At 45.7% G+C, this 15,537-nt stretch overlaps 1 protein-coding gene across 4 annotated transcripts in view; it reads left to right on the top strand.

Annotated features, from left to right (window-relative positions):
- The window catches only part of LOC146785528 (glypican-5-like), a 1,360,250-nt gene that overhangs the window by 29,142 nt on the left and 1,315,571 nt on the right, over window positions 1-15,537 (top strand). The window contains exon 1 of one of the 4 annotated variants that reach the window (XM_085634656.1): window positions 10,939-11,063. The exons of the other annotated variants lie outside the window; for them this stretch is intronic. The gene's annotated coding sequence lies outside the window, so the exon portion shown is untranslated. Of the gene's footprint in view, window positions 1-10,938; window positions 11,064-15,537 lie in introns of those variants that run through there. 4 annotated transcript variants of the gene reach the window in all.

Genomic DNA, 15,537 nt, shown 5'->3' with positions numbered 1-15,537 from the left:
CTCCAACATACGGCAGCACCTGCCGCGGGCGTGGCGTCCGAGAAGATTTGGAACCGCGGCACTCACTCAGATTAAGCGCTACTTGCCACTCCCTGAAGTTGATGCGCTTCAACACTCCAGTTCGAGGATCGCACCCCATGCTGGAAATGCCACACAACTCTGCCTGTAGCAATGCTATAAAATAATAATTTATTAGTAGTAACACTGATACTACGCCAAGTTCCGACTCAGACGTGTCTGTGTATCTTTTTCATGAGCGTACACAGCAATCCGAACATAGTACTGCGACAAAAGGATAGCACAGGCCACCGACTCATGGGACAGTCGCAATCTAGTGAGCTTGATAATCAAGCTGTCGCTAAGAAATGAGCCGTGTGTGAGTCTTTTCATGCAAATATTTGGGGGACCTGATTTGCCCCTGAGGTTCGTATGTGGCCACATTGCTAGGGCGAGGGTGGGGGACATATTGTTCTGCTGAGAATGGCAACATGTTTGCATCAGTCCTGCCTCTCTTTATCTTTGGGGAGAATGGGGGAGTGATCCAGTTATGGGATGAGGTAGCCACCTTGCTCATTTTCTTAAAATCAATTTTTAGCCAAAATGACAGGATATTTATTTCTCTCTCCTTTTCACAGTAGAAAGACTCGAAAAGTGAAAAATGCACTTAATTTGCTTTTGGGTAATGACGCGAACTTCCACAAAATTACGCAAAATGTGAAACTATCATTTTCCGCTATATTTTTACCATGAAATGCAGCCTTGGTCCATTTTGGATGCACCAAAAGACAAGCATTGGCAAAGCCAATAGGCCTCGCCTTTGAGACCAACTGGCTTTGCCAATGGTTGTCAGACATGCTGTAATGCAAAACTAAAGAATACAAAAATAAATAGCCTTTGATATAGCCATTTTTTTGTAATTACTGATCCAAGTTGAACTGATAATTAAAAAGAAAAAATACATAAAAGCATTTTCTTTTTTTAAGTGGGTGGGGAGGGAGCAACACGGGAGGCCGAAGCAAGATGGGAGGCGGGGCGCGGAAGCAACACTGGTTGGAGGATGGCGGGTCGGAAGCAACACAGAGGAGCTGACTGAGTTTTTGGTCCTGCAAAACTGTGATGGAATGCAGAGTGAGTTCTTGGCCACGTTATGTGTGAGTAACCGCAACTTGAGTTCTTGATTCTGCTGAAGCATGAGTTAGCCAGAGAGGGTTCTTGGTTGGAAAGACGTTTTAAAGCATGGGCTATGTGAACTCTGGCCAGTGGCGTAACGAAAGTTGAAGGGGCCCTCCTGCCAGGTACACAGAAGGGCCCCGCTCTGGTTTTAATCTGGAGCTCTCAGGCCTGAATACTGTGCTGAGGGCGCACACTGCAGCTCGGGGCCCCCGCACCGCGGGGGCTGTGGGGACCTGTGTTATGGCCCTGGCTCTGGCCCAGGGCCCCAGACATTCAAGGGGGCCCTGATGGAGCCAGCTCTGTTCTGAAGAGCCCAACCATGATGACCTTGAATAATTCTTAAACAGGTTGTTTCAAATACTATTTTCCTTTAATTAATTTGTAATGTCTGTGATGTGTGAGAGTCTATTATAGGCATTTTTCAGAGAAGTTTTGTGTTTGTTTGAAGCAACATGCATGAAAAAAGTATCATTCAGATCAAAACGGGGCCTGATATATAAAAAATGGGAGGGGGGGTCAAACAGGTTATTTTCAGTAATATTAGTGAGCTGTATCACAATGTTGAAAACACAGGTCACTAGTTCTGAATATTAGATGTAAACACATTTAGAATGTTGATGAGGGTGCATGTGCACTGACAGTGACCTGGCCAAAGAAGGCTGAAATTGGATCATAATTTCAAGGCTGTTCCAAACAGGGGCCCCCAATATACGTTCGGCCCAGGGCCCCCAAATTCCTTAAGATGTCCCTGCTTGGTTGCCCAGAATTTTTGCTTGTGTAAGGAACAAAAAAAGTAACACTATTAAATAGCAAGATCCTGGTTCGGCTGAATTGTGAGTGAGCACCGAGCAAAGCCTTGGCTGTTCAGAAGTTGGGACGAGATGGGCGGAAGGAACTGAGAAGACAGTTATTTTGGGGCACAGTATCCACCATGAAGAGGACACTATCCGCCTCTTCTTGGCATAGAGTGCGCTAACCATATTCACCACTTGTGGCCTGTTGTGGATAAGTACCTCTCCCACGTTTGTCACTTTTTCTTGATATCTGTCCCTTGGTGCAATTTAGGAATGCATGCAGCACTTTTCCTTATGTTTTGTTACATATCACTTCAGGCTCTGAAAACAATGGGGCAGGTTTATAAGCCCCTTCGACACTTTAGTGCAGCTGTTGCGTCACTTTTGTGCCACAGAGGCGGCGTAAACAATATGGCACATTTACAACGTGATGCATCTAGTGAGATGTGTCACCTCATAAAGCCCTGCATCACATTATACCTGCGTCAGGTATAATGTATGTAGGGTGGGCGTTGCCCCGCAGGAAAGCCTCGTAGAAGTGACGCAGTGAAATCAATAAGATTTTACTGCGCTACTTCTAGGACGCCACTGCATCAAAACCTTATGCCTGCTTGAAGCAGGCGTAAGGAGTGACGCAGTGCAATAAGTATAGGCCTCTCCATGCATTGCTGGAGTTGCGTCGTGCTTGCAACACAACTCAATGCTTGACTATTGTGCCAAAAGATGCATCAGAATTTCTGACACATCTGTCAATCCTTGCGCCATGGGGCGCTATAGTGTAAATACGGTGCATCCATGGTGGTGCAAGGGTATCGCAGGTTGGTGCAGAGAAACTGATGCATCTCTACAGATGCGTCAGTTTCTTGTAAATCTGCCCAGATGTGCCCAGTTGCAGCCGCAGTAAATAAAAGTGTCTCCTCCTTCGCAGGGTTCACCTACACACACAGTTATGGTCTTAGCCTACAAAACACGCATCCTTTGTCACCAAGAACACCTGAAAGGTAGTAATCCTTGTTTAAGTGAGCGAAACAGACTCCAACCAGCCCCTTTAACTCACAACTGCTTTTTCAAGAGACTTGATTACCCAAGTCCCCATGACCCTTATAGTACTAGGGTACAGTGGGTTCATGCACCTGATACAGATTACCTCTGTGCTGTCCATAAAAAATGCATACAGGATGAATAATATTAGGGCGGTATCGCCTCAAACACTGCTTCCAAAGAGTTAGTATACCAGCTGCAGGCATCTGTGCATGACCTGTAGTGATGGCACGTCACACACGCCTCCTATCACTGCTACGGCAGTGCAGGGGGTTAATGCGCTTGATGAAGAGGATGGAGGAGGGTTGGTGTGTTTACGCATGGGTCTTGAACAATAGAGCACCTATGGAAACCTGCACTCTAAACCATGTACGCTGGGTGCTCTGATGAGATGCTTAGTGAGTTAATGCACCTGCTGCAAGGCTGTGTGCATTCCTGCAGCAAAGACAAAACCAAGCAAGTTGGTCCCCTCTGATTACAGAAAAACCTCAACAATCTAATTATTGATACTTTACAGTGTTTTCCTTCCTTGATAAGTGGATATGGGACCCTGAACTTCAGTAGGGTCAGGATTAAGGTGATGGCGTTATGTCCCTGGGGTTTTTAGTCTCCTGTCGCATCGCAGTCTCCCAGCAGCAGTTTACGCTAATGTGTAATTCTGCATTTTCTAAAGAATGTGCGGTAGCAGCTGTGCAGGGGAGTGAGAGTGGCGCAGACACCATAACACAGGGCCCTCATCAGACCTCGGCCTTGTAGAAGCCAAGAAAACCATCTAATGGAATAAGCAAATTTCACTACGTCACCCCTGAGCACCGCAAGATAGACTTCTATGTAGTGATTTCTACCTGAAGTGCACCAAAAGTGAAACGTGCACAAAACTTAAAAAATATGCAGCTTGAAGGTGTGAGCGATGGAGTGTTATATCTGCAGAAAATATGAACTTTCATATCGCAGACGGACTCTGTCCATGCAGAGCTAGTGCCTCGAGTAACGACTCCAGGCAGCCTTTTCAACAATTCGCCCATGAATATCAGGTGGAGAGTTCTGTTGGTCTCTTTAAGGCACTGCAGCAGACCAGGCACTACAACAACCCTCACTACCCTGGTGGCACCAGCAGGGGCACCTCTCTTTGCAGACAGCTGCCCCTGCAACAGCATGGCAGACCCACAGCGCCTGACTGGCCTCATGTCAAGAGAAAGGAGGGGGGGGGGGTGCGAACTGTTGCTTTAATATTTAATACTCAATATGTTATTTAATAAGCGCTGACCTAGTACCGGGGCTTCATGCAGTTGCAATGACAGCTCGCGGTAAAAGCCCACATCCTACAGGTAACAAACAGCACCCCAGGCACAGGGCTGGTCCGTCTGCACTCCCTGCTCCCAAGGATATCCTGACAAAATGTTATCTGGAAAGCGGGCCGTGCGGGGGGTTGCAGGAACGCACAGAAAAGCACATGGAGGAGTACGGAGGGGGTGGGGGGCATATTAAGAAACAAGCAAAAGGGGGCATGGTAGGGCCGTGACGCAGCTAGCCCTTTGGCCGCCATTGGCGGTCCCTGCCTTGGCCTATGCTTATCCTTATCATAAGGCAAAGCTATGTATATCGCTGAAAAATGTGCCTCCCATGCTTCACTAGTTATGTTACAACTGATCGTTGTTAAGACTCGGCCCAACACTCATATCTTTTATGGCAGCCCAGAAATGAACCATTCTTCAAGCATGTGGTATTGTCAAGCGAATCCCAACGATGTATCAGTATCTCTTCCCTCCTCAATGAGGTGACCAGCTTATATTTTTCCCTTAACATTGGCACTGCCTGCAAGCACATTGGATTTGCCACAAGGGCCTTAGGTAGCTGTCGAATACCTACTGACCATTCATGATTAAATTATCTAGGACTGTGGGGTATTAAATCTGAACAGGTTTCATTAATTCAGTCTTAATAATCAAACAGAGATTGGTAAATGCAGTGACCACATCAAGATTGGGTTCATGCACTGTCAAACACCACACTCAGTTTTATACTCAGGCTTCTGGGACAATTTAAATGCTACTTCTATTGGGTTATGATCACCATGGAGTGTTGCAACAACTTTATCATGCAATAAACAAATCCTCTAAATTCGGGGAAATAAAAATATAGTCGATTGTGGTTGCGCAGCCCCTTCCTCTGAACGTAGGTTGCAATATATCATTATTATCAAAGGCAGTGATAACCATAACAATACTTAAATTTTGGGTTATCATTTGTTCCATCAACTCTACACCTCTATTGCAAGTTTGAGCTCTACTAAAATTGCTAATAGAAGAATCCATGCAAGCCAATTTGGCATCAAAATTATCTCCCAGACAAATACCTGCTATGTTGTCAAAATCCTTCGAGTTCCTTAGGTCAGTAATATAATCTTAAAAATGTGTGAAGTTAATATTGGGTTTGTTATAGAAGTCATTGTTATAAACATTTATCAGGTATAGGGTCATACCCCTTTTGTATCTAAGGGCCTGAAAATTATCATTATGAGTTGATATAGCCTTAGTACAGCCCCCTGCTGTGATGTTCACCAATATGGCTAAGCCACCAGAGCATCGTCCCATTTTGGGTGGTAAGGCAAGGGTATTATAACACTCAAACCCTTCAAGGTATATGTCTTTAGGTGCCCACGTTTCTTTGAATATTAAACTATCATATTGCCTGATTAACTGCATCCAATCATCTAAGACTATCTTTAATTGTAGCCCAACCACGTTCCAACTAAGTATTTCCAAGACCTGGTTGTCAAATGGCAAAGCCCCCGCTGTATCCGTTAGAGAGCGCGTCAGAGATGTGCGCGACAAGTGTGTAGGTAGTGAATCATCCCCACCAACTAATCATGGAGCCAGTCAATCATGGCCATCGAGAACAGTTAGCGCTGCAAACCTATTCTGATCGGCATGGGGAGATGGTCCTGGCATAGTGCATCTTAGGTTTAGTTTATCAAAATAGCCTAAAGGTAGTGACCAAATTCTAGTATGTCTCCCAGCAGGGATTTCTTGTTGTTTTAATAGCGCCCTTATCATAGCGGGTCTATGATTATTGGTTGTACGACGGTACAACGGAGGTAATTACTTTGCATGCCTTTGCCACACATTTTTTGCGCGCATGTTTTTACCGCGAATATCCATTTAGAATGAATGCCAATACCACGCATTGTTTTAAGATTTAAAAACAATGTCTTTGTGGGGGGAGACCCCCCCACACCTCCAAACTTACCTTAAATGCGTGGTATTGGCATGCGTTGTAAATGCATATTCACTGTAAAAATATGCGTGCTAAAAAATGAGTGGTTAAGGCACAACGAGGTAAAAGCCTCGTTGTAAAGGCTGTTTCCCATGAAAATTTATTACAACACAATCACCTTAGATATTTTTAGATGAATCACCCACCTACCCCACTCTCCGTACCATGATTATCTCATTCATGTTCAAAGCGCTAAACTGTTTATACTTGGATAGCCAGTCAGCACATTTATTGCGTAGTTTTCCCCAAGAATTGTTCTGCTATGTCTTAGGGGGGGCACTCCTGCCAACACCAGCACATGAGGACAGGCAGCTGGAGGCAAACCTAGCATATCCATATTGATTTTAATACTAGTCCCCTTTGGGGAATGATGGATAACACCATTACTTTTAGTGGGTATTTTTGGGGGGTGGTTGGATATGATATTAGATCCAGTTTTTGACCTAGAAGGAGCAAAAGAACCACCCCCAACTAGAATGTGCGAGCAATCGTTAATTATAGGATTATGTGAAACCATTACATTCGTAGCGTTTGAGGGCTGTCGATCAATCAGTTGCATACATCTCTTAGGAGCAGGTGCAGTTGAGGGACCATCTGGCAAACACTGGTCCCTGTTAACTAAACAGTTTGTGGCTGCAACGCTTGTCAGACAATTGCCCCCTCCCACCATGACATCAGTGTTTACAGTATTAGCAGCCGTTACCCGGTTACAAAACCTGTCCATCACAGTCTCTAGGTGATCCAGGCAATCCATCAAAGGATTTTAGACTGCACTAAATCAGGTAACTCAGGTGTGGCTTCTGTCTGTGTTGGAAGGTGGTTCTGACCATCTGAGCCGCCCTGATTTTTCGCTTTTTGAAAACCTAATTGTTGAGCTGTTACTGCGGGAGAGCCTCATAAGTTGGGACTCGCCCACAGTGAACCCATGAAGAAAGAGACTGCATGTGGATTTTACTGGTGTCCCCCTGGTGAGAGCGGGGCGCTGTGCTGCAGCCAGAGTAAAGGGCACCGGGCTGGTTACATGTAGACACGTGTGTACATGTGTGTGCACATGTGTTAGGGCTGCGCAGGGAGAAGCATGAGGTGCGCAGCCCAGGAGCAGCTACAAATTGAATAGCGTGGCAGAAATTATGCAGAGCTGGGTGGTGATATGGAATAGGCTTATACAATGGGAAGAACCATGGAAGGGAAAGTCAGTGTGCTTTAATGTTTTCACTGAAATACCACTTCATTAGTCTCCTATGAGGATGGGGACCACATGGGATAGTTTCACTTTCCTACGGCCTACAAATTCAAGACACGCACTAAAGTCCACTGTAAATTAGGTGAGAAGTATTCTGCAGAGTCCAAAGTCATATCTGTACTGCTTTTGGGTCATCCAGAAATGTCATATTCCTCTGAGTCAGCTCATACCCAGAGCCTGGGTGGGGCTGACCCTGCCAGGCTGGATTAATGACCTTCCTCCCCAAGCGGTAGCATCAGAGGCCTAGCCCTTCACGATAAGCATTACAAGGGCGAAGGCCTCCTCTCCAAGAAGAGAAGATGGGTGGAGCTACAGGTTAATCCATCAGCAGCTGACACCTGGTGCCAGGCACCAAGCTGCTCTGGAGAGAAGGCAGCAAGGGGAGAAGGGTCTTTTCAGAGATCCTGTGGCATGAGACCTCTGGAGCATGCCATTTTGAACAAACTAGAGGTCTAGACAGGAAGGAGGAAGCAGGGGCAGAGAAGTGATGTGTCGCTGTTTGATATGGCAAACAGAGACTTCCTGCCAGCCCCTTCCAAATTCTTTAAAAAGAGTTTTCACAGGAAGAGGAGCTCTCTCTGGGGTGTGGTCTGCTGAGGAAGACTGGTGCTGGAGCCTGGCGCCATGGGCAGTTGGAAGGAAGAACCTCCTGACTGTCCCAGGTTGCAGAATTCCACCAGGAGGGGAGTCCAGGACCAATGAGCAGAAGTGAAGGCAACTCCCTGCTGAGTTCCCCCTCCTTGAGACCAGGAGGGTGAAGGAAAGTGCTCCAGAAAGGTAGATCTGGGCACCTGGAGCAAGAGGAGGCCAAAATGATGAAAATCGGCTGCCTGGGGGCCGACCTACATCCCCGGAAGGTAGGCGACCTTTGACTTCCCAGGGGATTGGCAACGCAGCGCGTGGGGCTCCGCTGCCGGTCCTAGATGTGCCCCCAGGGTCAGTCAGGTCCCGGGGGCTGCCCCACAAGAAGCGGAAGTCGGGGAGTGCCGCCATTCCCCATGAAATTATTCCAAGGGGTGGTTCCAGGAGCCCACCCTGGCCCCCCAAAGACACTGGTGGTGGCCCGGGACCCCCAACTCCGAGCCCCGGTCATGGTGGTGAGGAGGAGGGGGGCGTGATGTCGCGCGTCCCCCCTCACGGGTGCAGACTAGCTGGGGAGCGCCGTCTCGCTCCCCGTGAAGAATGTCTGGGGGCCTGGGACGCCAACTTCGGGCCTCGACGCGAGGAAGTCAAGCCAAGGAGCACCGTCGTACTTCCCGTGAAGTGGCCCGCGGGCCCTGGACCCCATCTCCGGGCCCCGACATGAGCAAGGAGGAGGGGAGAGTGCCATCGCACTCCCCCGCAGCAGCGAGAAGGCGAGGGGAGTGCCCTCGCACTCCCCCGAAGACCCACCAGGAAGGAGGCCGCCTCCTTGTCTGCCCGCCGGAGTGGGCAGACCGAAATGGACTCTACAGCTCCCGCAGCCACACCAGAGGGTGTGGGCTCCCCAGGTGGCTCTCCAACAGGAGGTGAAGAGGTGCAAGGGGCTGGGGTGGGACCGGGCTCGCAAAGTCCAGCTGAAGCAGCTGGGGGTGGGCTCCCTGAGCTGCCTAACTCACCTGGGGGTCCGGGTTGGACCAGGCACCCCACCGAAGCCTGGAGATGCCACGTGAGGCCGACGGGGACAGCGCGGCTCTCCCCGGAGCAGCGGGAGAGCCACTGCTATAATATGCGCCCCATAATGCCTTGCCAGGCTTACAGATGCCTGTAAGGAAACCTGGCTATTTTGCCGTGTGATGGCCCAAGGAAGATGGGGCCACCTCTGTTGGTGTACAAAGGTGCAGGGGGAGCTGCAGGAGCTACACAGTCTCCCCCAGCATGAAGATGTAAAGTCCCTCCCTATGTCTCCAGGGGACTCCAAGGAAATAACCCCTCAAGGGCTCAGCTCACAGTCACAGCATCCCGTGGCTGGAACTTTGGTTCTACAGCTGGGGGTGCATTAGGGACTGCCTCAATGTATGGAGGGCTGTGCTGGAGATGTCTGGAAAAGGACATCCCCTGGAGAAGAAGAGGTGCAATTGCACGAGAAGTGCATTTACCAATGTTATTTCTATGATGGGACTGTAAGTCACAGGTGTAATGTGAATTCATAAGCAAAGTGGGGTTATGTTGCCAGACATTCCTGCTAGGGTGTCTGGCGGTATATGCTTAATTCTGTGATTATAACTGTGATGCCTTTTAGGGGCTGTGATTGTTATCAGCTATGCTAAGTACCTCATATAAAGTGATGCCCAAACATGAATTCTTGCTACTGCGTCAGGGGAAGAACAACCCAGACTGTTAACCACTAAGATGTAAAGGTGCATACTGTATGGTCAGTCGGACATGCTCAGTCAGGGTTATGTGTCCCCAGGACAGGTGTACCTATTGTTAATGCTTGTTGAGATGATGTGGTGGGTCGCCACTGGGATGGTGCCAGTTGGCAAGGCCCTCGCTTCAGGTTGTGTCAACCCACTGCATTAGGGGGCAAGATGATGTGCATACATGGGAGTGGTGGTACTAGACCCAACCCCCCCGCGGGAGGGGTGGAGATGTTATGCAATGTCACAAAGTTATTCCTACAGCTTATGTATATTTGTAAATTGGTGCATAGTATTGAGTAGTGTGTGTGTTTAATAAATGTACTCTTACTTTCATAAAGCAAAGTACACACTGGACAATCAATTTTTTAAGTGTTATTTCTGCGTACCTGTAAATGGCGATTAATAGCCTACATCACTTCCCTTGAGTAAGCCTTAGACTGCTCTGCAACGCTACCCTCTGACAGTCAAGCGCTACAATAGGGTGTTTGGTTCCCAGTGAAGGACAAAAGTGACATGTTATTTGTGCAGGCCTCACAGATACTGCCTCGTTTTCCAACAGTCTGGTTCTGAGAAGATCGAGTAATGTTTGACCACAGGGTTAGGGTTAGATGTTGGCTGTATCCAGGAGGACAAGTCACTTCGTGATGTGCCAGTGCGTGGGAGCCGCAACCAAGGACATCAGTGCCACCGGTAGAGGGCTCAGTATTAGGGTCAGTCACGGTGTGCAGGAGGTCACCACCATCTAGCAGAGCAGTAGGTGTAACTCCACAACCCGGATCAATCTGTATTGCCTCACATCCCAGGGACAGTCCATGCTCTCTTAGTTCAATTTAATTAGTTACTATGTTGACCACCCTCTCCAACATACTGTCAATGGTAACTGATGGGCACATCGTTGTTGTTGTGGCTATAGGGCCAGCTCGTTTCCCCATAATTATTAACTTTGCTGATAAGAAGCCGTCACCTTGTATCATTGCTTCTGCCTCAGATTAAAGAGGGGGGCCCAGCCTCTATCGGACGTGACGGGGCAGACAGGGCCGCCCTTGGCCCGGGCGCGCATGGATGCGTCCCGTGCTGCGGGAGAGCGAGGCTGCCTTTCACGGTGCCGGGAGGACTGACGTCACCTCCCACGCCACAGAAGTGCTACTCGCTGGGGGACCGAGACCCACCCTAGACAACTTGCCCAACAGTCCGGTGAGTGCTCCACGGGCCTCTTACGGCCCTTCACGAGATCCCCTATGTAAATGCATACTCCGAGTAATTTGCATAGGCCAGGGCGACTCTAGCAGGAGGTGTCCTGGACGTCTGCCAACCTGAGAAAAAGACAGAATTGGAAAGGAAAGCAAATGTGTGCCGTAAAGGAAACATTTGTGGATAACCACCTTAATGCACTATCTTAGTTTGTACTCTTGTGTGACTCAGCAGCAACTACACATTGTGCCCTCATGTGCTGTTCGGGTTCCTGACTGTACGGTGCTTAATTTATTTTTAAAAGTGTAGCGCAGTTTTTCTTAGGAACCCACCACAGGCGCTGTAGAGAGCCATGATTATCAAGACATAATTCCACCTCATGTCTCTTCCTTACACCACGCTATCCTTCTCGATTCTTTATCTCACTCTTGCAGGTTATTCTTCACCCCAGAGTTCTCTCTTAGAATCAGTTTCCCTCTCTTTATGTCACTCCATACTTTTGGGCATATTTACAAGCCTCTTGCGCCACTTTTGCGTCACTTTTCCCATGTTAACAGTGACGCAAAAGTGGCGCAGGGAGCTTGTAAATCTGGCCCTTTATTCTGTTCTTCCTTTCGCCCTAGCTAAAATTCTGATGATGAAAGTAAGCCCTGACACCTCCTGGAAAAAAGTGAGTGGGTGTGCCCTCATCTTCAAACACCAACACAAACTAAACACTCGTTCCATACAGCATATTTCACTTTGCAGCCTCTTCAATTACGTGACGTTTACAGTAATATTTTGTTGTTATTCTTGATTTTTCAACTTTTTCTATTACAACAATAGATATTTTTGCAAATTCATAAGCTGAACTAGTGGAGTACCGTCTTCTGCAGAAACTGCTGCTCGTTAAAGGGGTCACGCTTTTTATGCTCGATTCCCATGACTGCTTAATTGAATCTCAAACCTCTAGTGGTTGTAAATTAAATAAATACGTCCATAAAAATGGCACAGCCCAGCCACAAGACAAGAGGCGAAACTAAAGATGCTTTTAAACATTGGCTGACCGAGGAGGTTTTTCATCAATTAAGACTATCGAAGAGCCAAAGGTCAGTATTGATTAGTGCATGCATGGAGGGGTCCAGGATTCATCCTGTATCTAGTAACCTCTTAACTGCCGCGTGACTGTCGAAAAGCACACAGGCGGTTCCCCTCCCATCTTCCTAATTATTTCAAGAATTCCCCAGCTAAGACATTGCTTGGTTCTTTTATCGTATTTCAACGGGGACTGCATACTGGAAAGTAAAAACACACACACACACACACTTGCACGCCCTCAGTCAGAAAAATAGACACACACTCACACACTTAAACGCACACACACTCACATAAGCACACTGAAAAGACGCGCACACACCCACACACACACCCACACACATACATACTCAGAAAAACAGACACATAGATACCAGCACACACCCACATAAGCATACATGGACACACCACCAAACATACACGCACACAAAAACACATTTAGAGATATCTGCACCTCAACCCACACACAAACATACAATATCCATACACATTTATGTTGCATTATGCATGCATATGGTTGAATTTGTTATTTGCTGCAATATTATAGAACATGTTTTGAAAATCAGTCTTTCAGCTGCTGGTATTAGGGAGCCAGGAATAACTGTGTTTTTTTAGGTTACAACCAATATTCCATTGCTTCAGCACATGTGTGAAGTTCTACAGCATTGGTTCCAATTAGCCAGTCTCCTCCTCAATTTCCACCAATTTATTGTCTGGGTGGTATATGGTGTCTGCAAGGTTTTGCCAGTTATAGCCAAACCCAGCAGCGGCCCGTGTAGGTAGGAGCGGTGGGCTGGGTTAGGGGGGGATTTCGACAGATGACGAGGGAAAATTAATTATTTCTATATTTTTCCCTCCTGGTCGACTGTCGAATTTTAGTAGGGTAAACCAGCTGGAAATTAGCAGGGGAAAAGTGTATGCAATTTATGGTACCATGTGGATTTTGGTGCATTATTCCTCAGAAATTCACAATTGATGCTGTGTATCACACCCAGTAAATAATATACCCGAAGGTATGTTGTTTATCCGGTGCAGTAAAAAGTACCTGAATTCCGAAAAACTCACAATCGGGGCCTAATTATTAAATAATAGTGTAGAACTCTTTGTTGCTGAGCAGGAATTGCCATGCTTTGTATGCTTTCTACTGAGGCATATTTTGGAAAGATTGTATAGAGTTACAAGAGGTTATATGAACCCTTAAAGTTTGGAATGAGTAACAGATAATGCAGTTTATTATTATAATTCTCATATAACACTTTAGGGAGCAATGCCTCTAACAAACTAAATTAAAAGAAGTCAAGATGGCTACCATGTTTTTCCAATCAACCAAATTATTCACCTTTTGAGAAAAAGGGCCTCAACATATTGGGGAAATTATGTTATCTAATTTCAATTTAAATGCTGAGCATTTAAACACTTCTGTAAAGATATATATACCTATATTGTAATTTTATTTTTTGAGTCATAATTGTGAATTATTAAATCTTCTGTGAAGATATCATTTAGAATTGTTGAATAAATACATTATATATATATATATATATTTATTCCTCTGCAATCTCTCCCGTGACCATCCGCTGGCTCCAGAACAAAGGGCGTGTTGCCTCAAGGTACCCCACGAGAGCGGGTCCATAAAATTACAGCATTCCCTTTAACGAGGATGACGACGACGCGTGTAGTTGCTTGTGAAAGCTTTTAATCAGCCACCATTGAACGGGTTCGGCTGTGTAGCAGCTTTGCTCACCAATGCCGAGGCATAACAACAATCATCATTTTAAACTTTTTCTCATGCGTAATCACGTGACAACTACCAACAAAACAATAGTGAAGACAGACTCGTAAGTTGTACGTATTTTCCAAATCAGTCTCGATCTTAGTGATTCTACTTGTTTTCGATTTGTGCCAAAATTCATCTTGAATTGATGCATTTCCATAATTCTTATAATTAACAGAATATTATGCTACTGCTACTTCTAAAACATTTTTGATGTAAATTCATTTATACATAACAACTAATGGTGTTATTACTGGTACTGAGACAAGTGTCCCATTTTTTGGCGTACATTCATTTATACGTTCAGTATTTTAGTTCTGTTTTCAATAGCAGAGACTTATATGAATGCATCATATTATACCAAACCTTTTGTGATTAAGCCCAATTAGGCATTTTTAGGCACAACACGTATCTTACATCATGATTTTCTGTCTTTCATTACGTACAGTGCTCAAAATTAAAATCATACTTTGAATTACATTAAAATCATTTCTTGCGATCTTGGAGGACTGTTTACATCAAATAATTTTCTTATTACAGGTGCGTGTGTAAATCTTCTTCTACATTCAGTCCTTCTGTGGTTTTAGAATTCAGCTCAATGATATATCAAGACTCAAGTCTCCTCAATTTCTTCACTCTGTTACCACCTCTCATATCTAGTGCTACTGCGTCCACCACATAGTATGTCAACCCTTTAGCATCTTTGTTGTGAAACAACTCAAAATCGCGAGCAACCGGATACGTTCTGTCACAATTCTTAATTGCTCTAATAATTTCCGTTATGTAATATCCGTTATGGACTTCCAGAATTGTGCTGCCCACGTACCACAGGCCAATCGGGCACTGCAGCACGTAAACAGCAAACTCTGCCTTGCAGTTTTATTTTCCTCTAATCTTTCTCATTTTGCTGGATAGGCCTGTTTTATACTGCTCTGTATTGATTCCGTGCAAACATGCTTTTCACTAAGAGCATTTTAAGAATCCATGCCTCCTGCTTAACCATGTTGTTTTAGGTTGAGTTTTCTTCAAAGTGTTTTTAACTAGTGCTTGTTAAAAGGATCTTGCTTTTATAAAGGTGACTTGTGGACTACCCGGCACTACTTTTCCCAATATTGGATAATTTTTTATGATATGCCAATACTTGTTAAGGATGCTTCTTACACTATTCTGTTGCTTGCTGAATGTAGTTATTAATCTACACTGTTCTTTTGTTTCCCTCTCTCGCTTAATACGTTTCTCATCTTTTTTTAACAGAATGCCTTCTCTTTTCTTTTTTGTGGCTCTGAAAACTGCTGTTCCAATGCAGTCTTTTGTATATCCTCTGGTCATAAATCTCTGTTTCAGATGGTTTAGCTCTGTTTTGGTCTCTACTTCTTCACTGCAATTGCGTCTTGTTCTTAGGCACTCACCATAGGGAATGCTTCTAATTATATTAGTCGGGTGAAAACTCATGGCATGTAGCAACGCGTTCCCAGATGTTGGCTTCCTATATAGTTTTGTTTCCAGTTTCCCTTCTTTGATGTATATTGTGAGGTGTAAGAAATTCACACTCGTAGCACTGATGTCGCTTGTGAATTTTAAATATAAATCATTGTCTTGAATTCTGCTTAAGAAGATCTCTGCATCCTC

The sequence above is a fragment of the Triturus cristatus genome, chromosome 11, assembly GCF_964204655.1.
Source record: "Triturus cristatus chromosome 11, aTriCri1.1, whole genome shotgun sequence".
NCBI classification, from domain to species: Eukaryota; Metazoa; Chordata; class Amphibia; order Caudata; family Salamandridae; genus Triturus; species Triturus cristatus.
Note: the sequence above shows the minus strand (reverse complement) of the source record. Positions and strands in the feature narration are given on the sequence as shown.